Source organism: Anabrus simplex, chromosome 1 (genome assembly GCF_040414725.1).
Source record: "Anabrus simplex isolate iqAnaSimp1 chromosome 1, ASM4041472v1, whole genome shotgun sequence".
NCBI lineage: Eukaryota > Metazoa > Arthropoda > Insecta > Orthoptera > Tettigoniidae > Anabrus > Anabrus simplex.
In genome coordinates, this window is record NC_090265.1 from 1599231338 (window position 1) to 1599250936 (window position 19599).

A 19599-nucleotide genomic window follows, 5' to 3' on the forward strand; every position below is an offset into this window, starting at 1 on the left:
TCCGTGAGAGAACCTAACTTGTCTGTGATCTCCTCATAAAACTGCTGTTGTTTTATCAGTTTGCATAGAAGTTTTTTCTAGATGGTGATATTAGCTAACACCATGAGCCTTTCTTGTTATATCGTTCTTCTAGTGTACGACTTAATTCTATTTAATCAGAAAAGTTCTCTCAATAGGATGTGTAAGTTTTCAAAAATATATTTTGTATGTTTGTAGCCTAGTTTACAGCATCCCAGTACAGAAATCAATCAGTACATTATTCATCAGCATATAGATGGTGTAGTTCTTTTTTCAGCTGGAAACCCTATTTAAAATGGTTGGGTAGCAATGCAGTAAATTCTGAAATGAAGCTGAGGGAAATTCTTTTCAGTAATTATCAAATGCTGTTAACTAGGGCAAAAACTGCAGACTGTTGCAGTCTTGAAATCTAACTTACACTTCCGTTGAAATAGTATATAATTTTTGACTTATAAAAGTTTGAAATTTTGAACAATTTCTTCACTGAACAATGTTGGTCATCTGTTTAGCTTCCTTGGACAACTCCAAGAAATCATGATTATTTGACTTGTTGCTCCGTAGACCATGTACACTTCTTATCTTTCTTATCTTTGATATACATTTGCAATATCCAGCAATTTCTTCTGCAGAACATCATATAAAATGTCTGTCTAAGAAAAACATGTCATTAACCATAGCCAAGAAAGTAAATTCAATACTATTCATTTCATTCAGAATGTCTTTACTGAGTGGAATGGATCTTTTGACCAATTGGTTGTCATTCATTATTGTCTCAAACACAACCTTTAGCTTATCCCAGTCTTCTAGAATAACATGCAGCAATTTAGAATAAGAACACTAGCACGTTGCTTCTAGGATTGGAATACATCTATCTGAAAGTGAGTCTACTAATACCACGTATCTCAGAAGTGAGGATTCTTTTTTCTGATGATGAGAAAAAAAAGACAGAATTCCATTGACACTTGCAAAAAATATACATTTGAAAATACCGTTTAGATATTACTGCACACTAAGTTTAAGCAATGCACAAGGTGCATCTAGAAGAATAAAAACAAGCTTCAGATATTCAACCAGCACTAACATAATTGAAATCGAAGAAAACGTTCAACAAGGATTCTTTCTAAAGTACGGTAATACATGCCAGAATGGTGGAACACTGTAATTGCCGTGGTATCATTGACTTGAGGGAGAAAGTAGGAGCTAAGAATTTTTATTTTTACATGGCCTTACATATATTGTGATAAGCATATCATTACTTCATTCTGTATTATCTTTGAATTCCTGCTAAATATAATATTAACTTTAGAATATTGACTCTGGATTTCTAAGGGCTTCTTGATATGTAAAGGAGAGGGCATGTGAGTCACTAATAAGACCCCAATTAGAGTATGGTTCCAGTGTACGGGACCCTCACTACGATTACTTGATTCAAGAACTGAAAGAGATCCGAAGGAAAGCAAAAGCAGCATGACTTGCTCTGGGTGATTTCTGACAAAAGAGGTAGTGTTATAAAAATGTTGAAAACTTTAGGAAGACTTGAGAGGAAGGAGGCTAGCTACTCGATAAGCAACATGTTCTGGGCTATCAGTGCAGAGATGGCGTGGCATGTCATCAATAGACAAATAACTTTAAGTAGAGCTTTTAAAAGTAGAGAAGATCATAATAAAAAAAGATAAACGTTTGAATTCAGTCAGACAAAATGGGGCAAATATTTGGTTTATAAGAAGAATTAGGGATTGGAATAATTTACCAAAGGAGATTTTCAATTAACATAAATCTTCTTTGAAATCATTTAAGAAAAGACTAGGTAAACAACTGATACGGAATCAGCCACCTGGACAACAGCCTTAAATGCATATTTGATTGATTGATTGATTGATTGATTGATTGATTGATTGATTGATTGATTGATTGATTGATTGATTGATTGATTGATTGATTGATTGATTGATTGATTGATTGATTGATTGATTGATTGATTGATTGATTGATTGATTGATTGTCATTTATGAATTATGTGCAGCACATTGTATTTCAAATTATCTGCAATTAGTCTTTCAATACCAAAAATTCATTAGAACTGGCCAGCAATTGAGCCAAGAAAGAGAGAAAAGTTCTTGTGGAAGGTGTGGAAGGACAGGGCAGCCTTTACTAAGTAGAGTAGAGTAGAGGATTTTACCAGGCCTTCCAAGAAGGGAAAATTGGGTGGTTTGTGAAATTGTCTCTTCACTTCAGGTCTATGACATTTCAAGGACAACAAGCTTGAAGGATTATGACATCACGGTTGCCATAACAACCAATTGTTTAAAGTCTTAATGAGGGGGAGAAACTCGAACAGTTGTTTCTTCTCATTCATAATCCAGGAGAGTCCAGGTGTAGAGTATGAGAGAGAGAGGACAAGAAAGTATATTTTTTAAACACACCTTCTATTACTTACGGCTGCCTTACAGACAAAACATATCAGAAAACAATATTTTTAAGTTTTACATACATTTTTACATGGAAAAGACACTGATCATTTTAGATATACTGTACTATAATGGATATGCGAATAAACAATACATTTTTAAAAGAAAACAGAAAAACAGAACCAAAGAGAGAAATGATTTGTTACCAATCCTGAGAACTACATAAGTGCTAGCATAGAAACGATGGAGCCCTTTATCATTGATCTTGTTATAACTTTGAAAGTACTGGACTGGATGCCGAGCTACATGCAGACACGAAAAAACCTGGAATGGTCCAATTTGCACCTATGAGCAACCTGATTGCTTCAATTAGGCTCAGGTTACACTTTTCTTTGTAATTTGACAGAGGAGACTTGTAAATGGCCCTCTCCTCTTCACCAAACATTTTAGGTTGTTCTGAGCCAACTTCAAAACACACAGTTGGATCCACAATGTACAATGTATCCTTTTGTGGAACCATGTTTAAAGGTTATGATGTGCTCTGTTCATTTCTACTTTTAAAAAACTGATATTGGTCTAGCAATGACTTGAGAAGCATTGTGATTTTGTGTAGAAAGAAAGGGAATGAAATTGCAAATTGATTAAATATAGGCTGGAGTTCATTATTAGTAAATTCATTTTTAGATTTTAGGAGATGATGAAGAGACCCTTCACTCGACAAGCCGGTCCCGTCTCGCAAGCATGGAGCGGTAACCCTAGGACCTCATTGGGGTTTGAAACTATTTTCTCTTTCTTGTACCAGATTTATCTTGGTCAACTCTTGTTCTCTTTTGCCTATAATACGATGATGTAAATTGTAAACTGATGTCCTCGTCCCAAGGTGGTGCAGCTCTTTCAGGCACACTTCCTTTACAGGTGAGCTGCATGTACTATTATAACCCAGGCCCCTGAGGACGGCAACTAATAGCACTAACCATTATGCTATGGAGGCAGACAATATGATGGTGATGATAATAATGTTATTGCTCGTACATTCAAAAACTACTTTTAAGGAATTTGGAGATACTGAGCAGCTGGAATTTTGTCCTGCAGAAGTCCTTCCATGAGCCAGTAAATCTATCAAAATGAGGCTGACCTATTTGAGCATCAGTAAATATGACCAGGCTGAGCTGGGATTGAAGCAACCAACTTGGAATCAGAAAGCCAGTGCTCTACTGTCTCAGCAACTCAGTTCACGAAATGAAGCCAAGAGAGCATTTTATATTGACACATTGCATGGAACTTTCCTTTCTTTTTCAGATTGTTAACCCCATGGCACATACAGCCCATCTTGGGCATTAGCTTGGCCAAGACAATTGCTGCCCAGGCAGATGACCTGCACACATATGAGAGTGCCATATGGTCAGCATGACAACTTCAACCGTATGGCTTGGGTTTTGTGACCAAGTCCGTTGCTTCTCATATCAGCAGCTGAGCTAATCAGTTGCTCACACAAGGCTGACTGATTCTGGTTCAAGCCCTCAGTCCAGAATTAAATAATAATCATATGGCCTCAGCTACCATATGCAGACATTTCAATCTGATGCCGTCTGGCTGTCTGCTTGTCAGTTTTGATGAATTAAAATCTCTGAAATGGCCAGGAATCAAACCCCAGGCCTCTAGATAATGAACAGGAATATTACTCCTACAATACTGGGCAGGTATGATTGGTGTTAAACAGCTGATATTCCTTTAATTTTTTCCCTTGAGACAACAATCACTGTCACAACACATTATCAAACCTTAGTTACATTAAGAGAAAACTTTGCAAGTAGGGCCTAAAGTACTTGAACAATGAGGACCATAAAGAAAAATGCAGCTCAGAAATAATAATAATAATAAATAATAATAATAATAATAATAATAATAATAATAATAATAATAATAATAATAATAATAATAATAATAATAATTTGGGTTTATATCTCAGTAATTTCAATCACTGTACGGGATATGGTAGGTAGGAAAGAGAAAGGGGAAGGAAGAGAAGAACTTGTGAAAGACAGATGGGCTATTGCTTTGATGGGAAGGAAAACGAGGGCTAAGAGATCTTCAGTGAGCGAGTTCAGGAGGTATTGGTGAGGAATTACTATGAGTCACTGCAAGAAGAACAGCACAGGGAAGATGAGGAACAGGGAAGTGATACAGAGAAGGGGCAAGACAAGAAGAAGGGGTCTAGTAGGGAAGGGAAATGTAGATTAGAGGATAGGAAAAGAGAGGTAGAACAGGGTCGTGAGAGGCAGAGAAGAGAGGATGAAGAAAGTTCTCCAGGCATCAGGGAAGTTAAAAGAGACAAGGAAAGGAGGGGATCTAATAAAGTGGGCGCGGCTAAGACTTTAGCTATGGGCGACTCTATTGTTAGGCATGTGGAGGAAAGAGAAATCTAGGAAATAGGTTAAAGCAGATGTTAAGGAAACTAGAAGAGAAGGGGGAGGGCACGGAGAAGGTGGTAATTTTCCACGTCGGTACCAACAACATCAGGCAAGCAGGAACAGGTACTGGTACCAACATAGTTAAGGATGTATGGGATCTGGTTATGACAGCATGGGAGAAGTTTAAGGGAGTGGAGATTGTTACCAGTGGGATACTCTGTAGGAGGGATACTGAATTGAGGTTATTAGGGATTTAAATGAGACTATGGAGTGGTTATGTAGTAATTGGTAGTGAGATTTCTAGATCCTTATGGGTGGGTAGGAGATAGAGATCTATGCTCAGATGGTGGTGATGATTTATTATTTTAAGAGGAAGTACAACTAGGCCTTCATTTGTACCGCAATGGTACGTATAAGTTAGAGGGCTTGTTTAGAAGAGTTTATAGGGAGGTACATTCAAGAAAATGGGCTGGATTAGAGAGCAATGATACGAGTATAGGGTGCTGGAAGACAAGCAAGGATGATAAAGTTTTTAGCATTAAAATATAGAAGAATGGAATAGAATTAAGTTATCTAGTCGTTATCATCATCATCATCGGCTGCAATATCAGAGTAAACATATTCTTCAGCAGTATATATTTTCACACTCAAAATGCTTTGTGAATACATTTCATATGACTTAGTAGCTCAATCTTACTTGGCGTGAAACGTATGTTCACAAAGATCACATGGAATATCTGGAGGGTGTTGGGGCTGAGATTGGCGGAGCTTCTGTGCTTGTCATTTATCCTCTTCACATCATCGTCGTTCCTTTTCAGACGCCATAATGATGTAGAAACAGTGTGGCACCAGAGTGTACGATTTTCAACAAGCATATCCCAGGATTGAGTGTTAATTCCAGCTCTTTTCATAGTATGCTTTGGCTGATCCTTAAAACACCTCAAAAGGGCTCCATGAAGTCATGTGCCAGAGCATTCACCATAAAGAAGTTGACGAGGAAGCCTGGTATCATTCATGAGATGGACATGCCCCTTTCATCTGAGGCGGTGGCCAGTGATGGTAGCCTCAATGCTTATAGCAAGAGCTTTCTCAAGAACTGCAAAGTTGGTGATCTAGTCCTCCCATTTGATGTTCAAGATGGATCTATTTTTTTGCAGATGGAAGCGCTATAACTTTTTTATATCCTGATGGTAGATGGTCCAAGATTCACAACCATAAAACAGTGTTTATATGACAACAGCATGGTAAACCATGATCTTGATATACATTGTAAGGTCCTTATTCATGAAGACACAATAGGATAAACATTGAAATGGAGAGTGGGCAGCACCAATTCACCTATCCACACCTTGTGAGCAGTTAGCATTTGTTGAGAGGATACTCCCTAGATATAAAAAGTGGTCGACCTGCTCCAGTGGATTATCTGCAATGGAGATATTGAAAGTAGGGAGTTTCGACACAGGTGTAGGCTGTGCGAGTACTTTGGTTTTCTGAACGTTAATTTATCTAGTAGATACATATTTACCAGATAATGTAGTGGAATTCGAATCATGGCTGAGAACTGATATTATGGATGTAGAAATTTTTTCTCAGAACTGGAGTGTTTATCATAGAGATAGAATTATAATAGCAGGAGGGGGAGTATTCATACTGGTGAAAGAAAAATTAGTATTCTACAGAAATGTCAAGGATCAGAGACATGAAATTCTAGGTGCAAGGCTGATCTCTAAAGATAATAGGCAACTCCATGTTCTTGGGGTTACAGACCTGGCAATGGTGATGCTGATGCTGATGTGGAATTATTTGATAAAATAATGAGATATGTGGGGAATGGCATAGGAAGGAATGTTATTCTAGTAACCTTTCCAAATGATAACTGGGAAAGTCATGAGAATGACCGAAAACATGATCAACAAATGGTAAATAAGTTAAACTGGCAAGGACAGCTAGATTAGAAAGTGGCAGAACCAACTAGAGGGGAAAATATTAGATGTGGTGCTGAAAAAACTAGATGAACCCTGCAGAGATACTGAAGTGATAGATGTTTTAAGTGATCATAAAATTATTTTAATCAAACATACATACATTATCAGTATATACTGTTATGCCGTTCAGGGTTCAGTCTGCAAGCCTCTGTGAATTAACTAGACGTCGCCACAATCCCCTATTTGCAACCAATGCTGTGGCCTCATTTAGTTCTATACCTCATATCTTTAATCGTTAGAAACTGAGTCTAACCATCGTCGTCTTGGTCTCCCTCTACTTCTCTTACCCCCACAACAGAGTCTATTATTCTCCTAGGTAACCTATACTCTTCCATTCGCCCCACATGTCCCCACCACCGAAGCCGGTTTATGCATGCAGCTTCATCCATCGAGTTCATTCCTAACTTAGCCTTTACCTCCTCATTCCGAGTATCCTCCTGCCATTGTTTCCACCTGTTTGTACCAGCAATCATTCTCGCTACTTTCATGTCTGTTACTTCTAACTTATGAATAAGATATCCTGAGTCCACCCAGCTTTCGCTCCTGTAAAGCAAAGTTGGTCTGAAAACAGACCGATGTAAAGATAGTTTCGTCTGGGAGCTGACTTCCTTCTTACAGAATACTGCTGATCGCAACTGCGAGCTCACTGGATTAGCTTTACTAAACCTTGATTCATTCTCACTTACTATATTACCATCCTGGGAGAACACACAACCTAAATACTTGAAATTATCTACCTGTTCTATCTTTGTATCACCAATCTGACATTCAATTCTGTTCAATTTCTTACCTACTGACATCAATTTAGTCTTCGAAAGGCTAATTTTCATACCATACTCATTGCACCTATTTTCAAGTTTTAAGATATTAGACTGCAGGCTTTCGGCACAATCTGCCATTAAGACCAAGTCGTCAGCCTAGGCCAGACTGCTTACTACATTTCCACCTAATTGAATCCCTCCCTACCATTTTATACCTTTCAGCAGATGATCCATGTAAACTACGAACAGCAAAGGTGAAAGATTACAGCCTTCTCTAACCCCTGTAAGTACCCTGAACCAAGAACTCATACTACCATCAATTCTCACTGAAGCCTAATTGTCAACATAAATGCCTTTGATTGATTTTAATCAGTAGCGGCGATTCCCCCCCACCCACATTTTGGAGAAAGAATTACATTTTTATTCGCATTTTTCCGGCTGAAACTTGGAATTATAGGAATCATTTAAAAAAAGCAATGTATACAAACACTGCTGTCTTTATTTTATTATTAACAAAATTACTAGCAGAAATACGCACAAACAGGCGTTCATCCCGGATAACCAATTGGTATAGCGCCACAGAAAGTAGAGTATACTGTAAGGAAGGGTAGCAGGGTGTGTGTATATATTTATATATAAACATATATATTGCCTAGGTCATGGACACACGTATGATTCACCCGCTTGCCGTGCGCATTCGTCAGTCTGGCAGTCTCTTTAGTGTCTGTTAGTTTCTTAGTGTGTGGTCAAATACTAAATGATTTTAATTGTATAATCACGCCGTACTTATATTTAATTGTAATAAATGCGTAATGTTGTTCCTTTGGTGAAAGTTTTATTGTATAGTATTGGATCAAAATCTCAAAAAATTACTGCATATAAATTGGTAAATTCTCAATCTTTACCTCTTTGTCGAAATTCGCTTAAAAAACATCAAAAATCTTACCATTTTGTAGCTTGTATATTCATTTCTGATGTATATAATCCCCCACCCCGTGCACTATATCCCACAAACCCGGGTAATGTTTGTTATGTGTACATTTTTTGCCCCTGCACATTTAATCCCCAATCACCGCTACTGTAAAATAATCTACCTTTAATTCCATAGCCCCCCAGTACGGCGAACATCTTTTCCCTCGGTACCCTGTCATATGCTTTCTCTAGATCTATGAAACATAAACACAACTGCCTATTCCTCTCGTAGCATTTTTCAATTATCTGGTGCATACTGAAAATCTGATCCCGACAGCCTCTCTGTGGTCTGAAACCACACTGGTTTTCATCCAACTTCTTCTCAACGACTGATCACACCCCTTCCAAGATGCCAGTGAATAGTTTGGCTGGTACACTAATCAACGAGATACCTTGATAGTTGTTGCATTCCCTCTTGTTCCCTTGCTTATAGATAGGTGCAATTAATGCTTTTGTCCAATCTAAAGGTACCTTACCAACACACCATGCTAATCTTATTATTCTATGAAGCCATTTCATCCCTGCCTTCCCACTATACTTCCCCATTTCAGGTCTAAATTCATCTATTTCTGCTGCTTTATGACAATGGAGTTTATTTACAATCCTTTCCACTTCCTCAAGCATAATTTCACCAACATCATTTTCCTCCTCCCCATGAGAGGAGATTTCCTTTTACGTTGAGAAGATGTTCAAAATATTCCCTCCACCACTCCAGTGATTCCCTGGGGTCTACTATGAGTTCACCTGAATTACTCAAAACACTGTTCATTTCCTTTTGCCCTTCCTTCCTAAGAATATTTATTACTGTCCAGAAAGGTTTCCCTGCTGCTTGACCTAGCCTTTCCAGGTTATTACCTACCAAAATCTTCACAAGACTTCTTTTTGGATTCAACAACTATTTGTTTCGCTATATTTCTTTCACCTATGTACAATTCCCTGTCTGCCTCAGCCCTTGTTTGGAGCCATTTCTGATAAGCCTTCTTTTTACCGTTACAAGCTGCTCTCACTTCATCATTCCACCAAGATGTTCGCCTTTTCCCATCTTTACACACAGTTGTTCCTACGCATTATCTTGTTGTTTCTACTACAGCATCCCTGTTTGCCACCCATTCTCTTTCTATATCTTGAACGTGCTTACTGTCTACTGTTCGAGACTTCTCACTAATCATATCCATATATTTCTGTCTAATTTCCTCGTCCTGGTGATTTTCCACCCTTATCCGTTTGCAGACACATTTCACTTTCTCTATCCTAGGCCTAGAGATACTTATTTCACTACAGATCAGATAGTGGTCTGTATCATCGAAAAATCCCCGGAAAACTCGTACATTCCTAACATATTTCCTGAATTCGAAGTCGGTTAAGATATAGTCTATTATGGATCTGGTACCCCTAGCCTCCCATGTGTAGCGGTGAATAGCCTTATGCTTGAAGAATGTATTCGTAACTGCCAAACCCATACTTGCACAAAAGTCCAGCAAACACTTCCCATTCCTATTAGCTTCCATATCCTCCCCGCATTTACCAATTACCCTTTCGTATCCTTCAGTTCTATTTCCAACTCTCGCATTGAAATCGCCCATTAGCACTATCCTATCCTTGTTGTTGACTCTGACCACGATGTCACTCAATGCTTCATAACACTTGTCAACCTCATCCTCATCAGCACCCTCACACGGTGAATACACTGAGACAATTTTCGTCCTAATTTCTCCAATTGCCAAATCTACCCACATCATTCGCTCATTTACGTGCCTAACATAAATTATGTTGCGTTCAATGGTATTCCTAATAAACCCCATACTCTGCCCTTCCCTTTCTAACACCCGTCAAGTACACTTTATAATCTCCTATCTCTTCCTCGTTATCTCACCTTACCCGAATGTCACTTACTCCTAGCACATCCAGATGCATCCTCTTTCCTGACTCAGCCAGTTCTACTTTCTTTCTTCCATAAGCCCCATTAATATTGATAGCTCCCCCATCGAATTCCATATCATTCGCCAAGTTGTTTCCAAGGATTCCCTCGCCTGTCAAATGGGAGTGGGACTCAATTACTCTCATAGATCCAAGGCTTGCTTAAAAAGTTCCGAGCTCGGTAAATTCATGAAGCAGGATGCTACCCTACTTGCACATAGACCAAGTGAGGATCACTCCTCTAACGGGTTATGGACCACCGGTGGATTGTATAGTCCTAGCCGCCTGAGCACAAGGAGGGCCATGACTCAGAATGTGTCTGAGATACCCACTCCCATTCAATAGCAACTGGTATCCCGACTCTCAGGACCACTTACTAGGCCACTCAACCGTTGCTCATGGTTCACGAAGTAGGACGTGACTACAGTAACCCACACCATGAACCATAGTTAAAAATAAATGTGATAGAAAGGTTTAATAGCAGGACTATTAGGCAATACAATATGGTTGATAAGAGAGGCATGAGGGAGTTAAGAAAATATGATCCATGGAATATGGTAAATAAAAACATAAACAGCCTATTTTTAAAGCAATTGCTGAGGAGTCTTAAAACACGTCTGAACCTTTAAAGGTGGTAAGGAATGGTAAAGACCCGCTATGTTATAACAGAGAAATGATTAAGGAGTAGATGCAGATTAGAAAGAATTAGACTTAGGAATGGTTGAGGAAGTAAGGAGAGATGAAAGGAAGTTACTATAAAATTGAATTTAACAACAACAAAAAAGTCAGCTAACATAATGGCAAGCATGATGGTGAATAATTTACTCACTATAGCGGATTGTCGTCATATACAATTTTTCGGAAAAGTCGGAAAAACCTCATACACATGAAAATCGGTTTGAAACGGCAATCAGTTTGTTCAAAACTTGCGTTTTCATAGATGATGTTTACACTACGGTTTATTTGTAGGTTTGTTTTTCAAAATACGATACTAAGTGAAAGTGTGTTTAATTTAATTCTGAAAAATATAGTATTACTCCAGAGGCTTCTGTCGCAAAGTTTTAGTTTTTCCTTCAAACGGCGTCACCTAACTTAACCATATACGTATCATGAAAACATATTTCAAGTGCATGTAGAAAAATGATAACTCCTCGCTAGGAGTTTACATCTTATAAATCTCATATTTTATCCCGTATTGGCTCAACACAACTAAGGTTAAGTTATAAGTAGGTTCCCACCTTCCAATACTTACCAATTTCTATACAATAGTTTTATTAATTACATAATATAAACCAGCTTAATCTGTAGGACATGTTTCGTTCCGATTATGGAACATCTTCAGCTAAAATATTTGACAAAATGGCAAGACAATTAAAACACATATGATAGTTATGATGATAAAATAAAATATTCATTCATGTTGGTTAAAAATTTCAACAAGTCAGTGTCCAAGTGACGAAGTAAAACCGCCGATAAGGTTCTTTTTTATATTGGGGACGTGTATATTTGTTAATCTTGAAGATAAAATTAGAGATATGCAAGACTTTCTTAACGTATAGTTATCGGGGAAACTCTTGATAAAACAACCGTAGTTGAAGTTGAGTTGCGGTTGGACTATTAAAATGAGTCTGAAACGTGAAAAGAACGCGTAAAAAGGAGGATATTTTAAGGAGAAAACCTTGTAAAAATGTATGTTCGTGAGAATAAAGGATAATGGAGTTGATTACCTTATAGTCAATCGTGTCGTATTTGACGTCCTCCCTTACGCCGTGTCGTTAACTGACTGAGTTCTGTGTACGTACCGTATGTGAGGCGCTTGCGGTGGGCGGGGAATATCGGAAGGAGAGGTAGGTGAAGTGAGGAAAGCGGGTGAAATGTTGTGTAGGGTGGAGCTAACTGAGGAGTAGCGCTGTGATAGGCTAGAGGAAACGGAAGGAAACGTAGGGGGAATATTGTGTAGGGTGGAACTAATCGGAAAGAGGTGTGTTGGTTATTTTTGGGATCCTTTTTGATAGTTTTTCTAGATGAGGCTAATTTGGTACCCTCTTCTAATAATATATTGATATTTTCCGTGTTTTCGTTAATATTCTGTCTAGGATTTCGTTTCTGATCAATCTTAATTTAGATATTTTCAAGAATATTCATTAATTTGCATTTGTTTAACGTTCGTAGAATGGTCAAGTCCCTTTCCATCGATGTAAAACTGTGTTTATATTCGGTCATATGAAGACCCATGGCCGAGTACTTCCTATGTTTTTCAGCATTAATATGTTATTGATATCTTACTAAGAAATTACGGCCTGTTTGTCCGATATAAGAATTGGCACAATTTGAGCATTTAAGCCTATATATCCCCGAATTTAAATATTTGTTATTACTTGCAATGCTTTGATGATGGAAAATTAAACGTTGATTACTGTTATTGGTGCGAAAAACAATTTTAAAATCGAGTTTCTTAAAAATATTAGTAATCTGGTAAATATTCCCATTATTATAAGTAAAAGTAGCGAAGTTTCATTTTTATGTTCTTTTACCAGCTGCGTTTGAGGTTTATTCTTCATTTTATTCATTAATTATCTATGTAGTGTTTTGTGCATCCATTGCTTATCGCTATTTTGTAAATGAGATTAGTTTCCTTTTGGAGATCGTTTTTGGACAAGGGAATTTTAAAGGCTCTATTTAACATGCTTAAAAAGGAACTCCTTTTGTGTACCTCGGGATGGTACGAATCTTTTCGTATGGTATTTATAGTTTGAGTCGGTTTTCTAATGATTGTAAAGGACAACTTTTCTTCTTTCCTTTCGACTGTTAAATCAAGGAACTTTAGTTTTTTATTGTTCTCGGTTTCTAACGTAAATTTTATGAAAGGGTCTAAACTGTTGATTTGGTCTAATAAATTAGTGCTACAATTGATTTGTACATCTATAATTGCAAAGATGTCATCAACATACCTTAGCCAGATAATGATACATTTTTCGTCATTTGAAATTTTACGTTTTTTAAGTGATCCGTGTATATTTCAGCAAGGATACCTGACGCTGGAGATTTGTTGATATACTGTGTTATTGAAGGAAAAGTAATTATTGTTAAGTGTAAATTCTAGGAGTAACCTAAGTTCTTCTATTTCACGGTTACTAAGTTTCCTGTGTGTCCTTAGGTTGTTCTTAATTATATTTAGAGTTTCTTTCGTGGGGATCGTAGAATACATATTAGTAACGTCGAATGAGTTCAAGGTGAAAGATGGTTTTAATTTAGTGTTCTTAATAATTTTACAAAATTCTATTGAATTACTGATTGTGGTTCTGCTTTGGAAAGTATAGTACGTTTTTAGAAAGCTATTGATAAATTTAGAGGTTTTGTAGGTGGGACTGTTTTTGAAGTTAATGATTGGTCTTATGGGTATGTCAGATTTGTGTATCTTAGGCAAAGCTCTTGCTGTTGGTAGTCTTGGATTCATATTGATTAGGCTTGATATTTCATTCTCATTAAGGAAGAAATTAATGTTTTTAAGTATTTGTTTTAGTTTTCTTTGGACAGATTTAGTCGGGTCTTTTTTAACTTTAGTGAATGTATTATCTGAGAAAAATGCTTCGGTTTTTTCTATGTATTCGTTTTGTGCATAATAACTGACACATTACCTTTATCCGCCTTTGTGATTATAAGGTCATTATCTTTTATTTTTTGTTTTAAGCCTTTGATGTCTGTAGAAGGTAAATGGGGTGGGTTAACTTTCTGATCGTTAAATAATTCTTGAAGTTTCGTTTTGACTTCGAATTTAGTTTCAAGTTGTTAATCTATTGGAAGCTGAGCTATGACTGGTTCTACTTCAGCAATGGTTATTATGTATTGCTTTTGGTTGTGTGGATTATACCAATTATATTTGGGTCCTTTGTTGAAAATCTGTAACTCTTTGTCCTTGAAAACAACGTCAGTTAGATTCTTAGTTGGAGGGTGAAAGGTTGAATTGGGTTCGATCTAATGGAGGATTCTTTTGACTAATTTATGCTTTTTTGATTTAGAGTAAGACTGGAAAGTTTTTTTCAAGGCTTCTTGCTTCATATCTAAGATGTTTTGAATTTTAGTATTACCATATTTCAAAAAGGAATCCCATTCAATAGGGACCATAAGGGAGGAGGCTTCTAGATGAGCATGATATAACTTAGAGTTTAAAAAAGACTTTTTTCTGTATATAAATTTGATTTCATTTTTGATCCATAAGTTGTTAGTTTTTCTTGAGTAGCCTTGTGCCATTTTGTTGTACAAGGTTTTCTCTGTACTGAATTTAGAAATTTAGGAACGAGTTTTTGGTGTAAACATTGTTTTAGGCAATTGATGTCTTTGCCAATTTTTGACATTTTAATCTTTAAGTTCAAATAGGCATTTGATTGTTTTTTGCCTGGTTGGCTAAATTACAGCTTATAAATCTCATATTTTATCCCGTATTGGCTCAACACAACTAAGGTTAAGTTATAAGTAGGTTCCCACCTTCAAATACTTATCAATTTCTATACAATTGTTTTATTAATTACATAATATAAACCAGCTTAATCTCTAGGACATGTTTCGTTCCGATTATGGAACATCTTTAGCCAAACGATTTGACAAAATGGCAATACAATTAAAACACATTGATAGTTATGATGATACAATAGCTAAAAGATTAGACAAAATGGCACGAAAATTAAAACACATATGATAGTAATGATGATAAAATGTTCATTCATGTTGGTTAAAAATTTCAACGAGTCAGTGTCCAAGTGACGAAGTAAAATCGGCGATAAGGTTCCTCTTTATGTTGGGGACGTATATATAAAAAGAACGTAAAAAGAAAAACTTCGCCACTTTTACTTATAATAATGGGAATATTTACCAGATTACTAATATTTTTAAGAAACTCAATTTTAAAATTGTTTTTCGCACCAATAACAGCAATCAACGTTTAATTTTCAATCATCAAAGCATTGAAAGTAATAACAAATATTTAAATTCGGGGATATATAGGCTTAAATGCTCAAATTGTGCCAATTCTTATATCGGACAAACAGGCCGTAATTTCTTAGTAAGATATCAAGAACATATTAATGCTGAAAAACATAGGAAGTACTCGGCCATGAGTCTTCATATGACCGAATATAAACACAGTTTTACATCGATAGAAAGGGACTTGACCATTCTACGAACGTTAAACAAAGGCAAATTAATGAATATTCTTGAAAATATCTATATTAAGATTGATCAGAAACGAAATCCTAGACAGAATATTAACGAAAACACGGAAAATATCAATATATTATTAGAAGAGGGTACCAAATTAGACTCATCTAGAAAAACCATCAAAAAGGATCCCCAAAAACAACCAACACACCTCTTTCCGATTAGCTCCACCCTACACAATATTCCCCCTACTTTTCCTTCCGTTTCCTCTAGCCTATCGCAGCGTCACTCCTCAGTTAGCTCCACCCTACACAACATTTCACCCGCTTTCCTCACTTCACCTACCTCTCCTTCCGATTTTCCCCCCCCCCCCACCGCAAGTGCCTCACATACGGTACGTACACAGAACTCAGTCAGTTAACGACACGGCGTAAGGGAGGACGTCAAATACGACACGATTGACTATAAGGTAATCAACTCCATTATGCTTTATTCTCACGAACATACATTTTTACAAGGTTTTCTCCTTAAAATATCCTCCTTTTTACTCGTTCTTTTCTCGTTTCAGACTCATTTTAATAGTCCAACCGCAACTCAACTTCAACTACGGTTGTTTTATCAAGAGTTCCCCCGATAACTATACGTTAAGAAAATCTTGTATATCTCTAATTTTATCTTCAAGATTAACAAATATACACGTCCCCAACATAAAGAAGAACCTTATCGCCAATTTTACTTCGTCACTTGTACACTGACTTATTGAAATGTTCAACCAACATGAATGAACATTTTATCATCATAACTATCATATGTGTTTTAATTTTCGTTGCAATTTTGTCTAATCTTTTAGCCATTGTATCACCATAACTATCAATGTGTTTTAATTGTCTTGCCATTTTGTCAAATCTTTTAACTGAAGATGTTCCATAATCGGAACGCAACATGTCCTAGAGATTAAGCTGGTTTATATTATGTAATTAATAAAACTATTGTATAGAAATTGATAAGTATTGGAAGGTGGGAACCTATTTATAACTTAACCTTAGGAGTTTAAATGGGAATAGCCTTTCCGAAATGTAACTAAATGCGAGAAAATATAAACTATCCTCTGAAATCAGTGACATACTCTGCCATATCTAGATGTGTATCACATTCTTACTTAATTTCGGTATATAACATTAAAAATTAAGCGATCATTTACTTCAGCTTTTATTTCTAACGAATTAACAACTGCTATCGGTATCGTTATTTACACATTTATTATGAAAATTTGTTATCCTTTCATTTTGAATTTTCTTTAGAGAACAACAGTCGACCGGTATTGCTAATCGACTCCGACATCGCCTTCAAATGTTGACGAGAGAGCTCAGAAGTGTAGAGAAAAAGATACCGAAGATGTTTGATCGCATTTTGTGGCAAACGTTTCAGTTTTCTTATACAAACAGCGTCACTTAACCTAACTTAACCGTACTATATGTATGATGAAAACATATTTGAAGCGCCAGTAGAGAAATTATAACCTTCTCGCTATAAATTTATGTGGGAATAGTCTTTCCGAAATTTAACCAGATGCAAGAAGATATAAGCTAACCTCTGAAATCATGGATGCACTCTGCTATATCTTGAGGTGTATCGCGTACTTACTTAATTTCAGTGTACAGTATTAAAATTAAGCTATCATTTACCTAGCCGTTATTTCTAACGAGATGACAACTGCTATCGACCATGTTATTTACTTATTTATTACAAAAACATGTTATCCTCTTTCATTTCTAACTTTGTTTACGGAACAGCAGGTCACGGGTATTACTAACTGTCTGTGACACAACGCCGTCTCGATCCTCTTATACTGCCTGCTCTATGCCACTAGTTTAACACAGGAAGGCGCGACTACCAATATTTCTCCAAGTCGCCGTAAAAGTGCAGCAGTAGACGCACAATCTTCTCTGTTAGTGTGTGTGTAGCACTGTGTTATTAGTGCATGAATATGTGTGAAAACCTGAGTTATTTCGTACAACGAGTAAACGTGTCTGGTCACTTCCGTTCGTACAAGATATATTTTGTATAAAACTGTGGGATGAATTCATCATGTTATGCTTATTATTTCAAAAGTGATTTTAAAATGTTGGTGCTTCTTTCTTTCTGTTCGTGCAAGGTATATATTTCGTAGAACTGAAACTTCAGATTCTTTCCTCCCCGAAATATTCAACTGTTATGTACCATTTTGCCAATCTCGGCAAGGTTGTTCGCAGATACGACTCCATGAAATACCGTCTAGAAGGGAATTAAGAGAAAAGCGGCTGTCGGCTTTATGTAGGCAAGGACCTAATAAAGGAAGTAATTGGATATCCTCAGATTACTCTCGCATCTGTGCCTTTACACCTTATTTCAGAAGGTGATGGAGCCCCCGCGGCTCAGGCGGCAGCACGCCGGCCTCTCACCACTGGGTCCTGTCGTTCAAATCCCGCTCACTCCATGTGAGATCTGTAGTGGACAAAGCGGAAGCGGGACAGATTTTTCTCCGGATACTCCGGTTTTCCCTGTCATATTTCATTCCAACAACACTCTCGAATATCATTCATTTCATTTGTCATTCATTAATCATTGTCCCGGAGGAGTGCTACAGGCTACAGGCTTCGGCAGCCGGCACAATTCCTATCCTCGCTGCTAGATGGGGCTTCATTCATTCCATTCCTGACCGGGTCGAATGACTGGAACAGACTGCGGATTTTTTTCCAGAAGGTGATTAAAGCCGTGGAGGATAGTGGATCCCTTGTGATAAGAATTTGTGACGGACACAAAACGTCTTCATGTTTAGACATTTTGGACAACCTCAGATATCCAGACGATAATATTCCAATCAAACTAGAAACAGGAAATCAAATCCTAATTTGCGGGTTCTAGGTTCGTGTTGTTGAAGAGAGGATGGAGTGTGACATTTGTGTCAGCAACATCTCAATGCCTAGAGATTCGACACCGCTAAATGGAACTGATTATGCATCAGGACAGAGGAGGAGTTCGATACCCAAAACCTAGTTTTGTTGCTCTGTGAAGCATCTGCAGGAGTTCGTTTAAGCTGCTGTGCCCAATAATTGTCGAAGTCCTTCAAACGTACGAGCGCAATACGAGGACTTGCGGCGTCTTCCCTTTCAGAATACCGGACGAGTTGGCCGTGCGGTTAGGAGCGCGCAGCTATGAGCTTGCATCCGGGAGATAGTGGGTTCGAACCCCACTGTCGGCAGCCCTGAAGATGGTTTTTCGTGGTTTCCCATTTTCACACCAGGCAAATTCTGGGGCTGTGCATTAATTAATGCCACGGCCGCTTCCTTCCCATTCTAGGCCTTTCCTATCCCATCATCGCCATAAGACCTATCTGTGTCGGTGCGACGTAAAACAAATAGCAAAAAAAATTCAGACTGTGTTTTGTTACAGTGTGAGGTCAAAGAACATAAGCAAACTGTTAGCGATATTATCCTAACCAAGTTCGTAAGACCTCTATTATTTGATATTGCGTTGGCAAGAACACAAAAAGTACGGTACCACTGCAAGCCTTCGTCCAGGAAAATCTTTAAATTGTGCGTGAAGAGACCAACTGCAACTTCATACATGTACTGATGTAATTTACGTGCTTCAGTGTCTGACATCACCTTCGAATGTCGACGAGAGAGCTCGCAAGTGCACATAGCGAGAAACAAGGTCTGTCTAGGGAGGTCAAGTCACGAATGCTTCTTATGGAGCCACCATATTGGGTCTTTAAGCGACCGTAACCAAAGGCAAGTGTATTCGAATTTAGAGGATTTCGGTACCGTACAATGAAGTAAAAACAAAATATTGAACTTGAAGTACTGTACTTAAAGTACTAAAAGACGGTTGTAATAAATTACCTTCAGCGTTTTCTTTATTAAGCAAGTAATTACCGATACTGGCACTGCGTTTCTAAAAGATAACCGCAGTATGTTGAATCACACTGAAT

General features: G+C 37.4%; 1 protein-coding gene across 1 annotated transcript in view; it reads left to right on the top strand.

Annotated features, from left to right (window-relative positions):
- Positions 1-19599, top strand: part of LOC136881098 (sodium-coupled monocarboxylate transporter 2) — a 286910-nt gene that overhangs the window by 233321 nt on the left and 33990 nt on the right. The window lies entirely within an intron of this gene.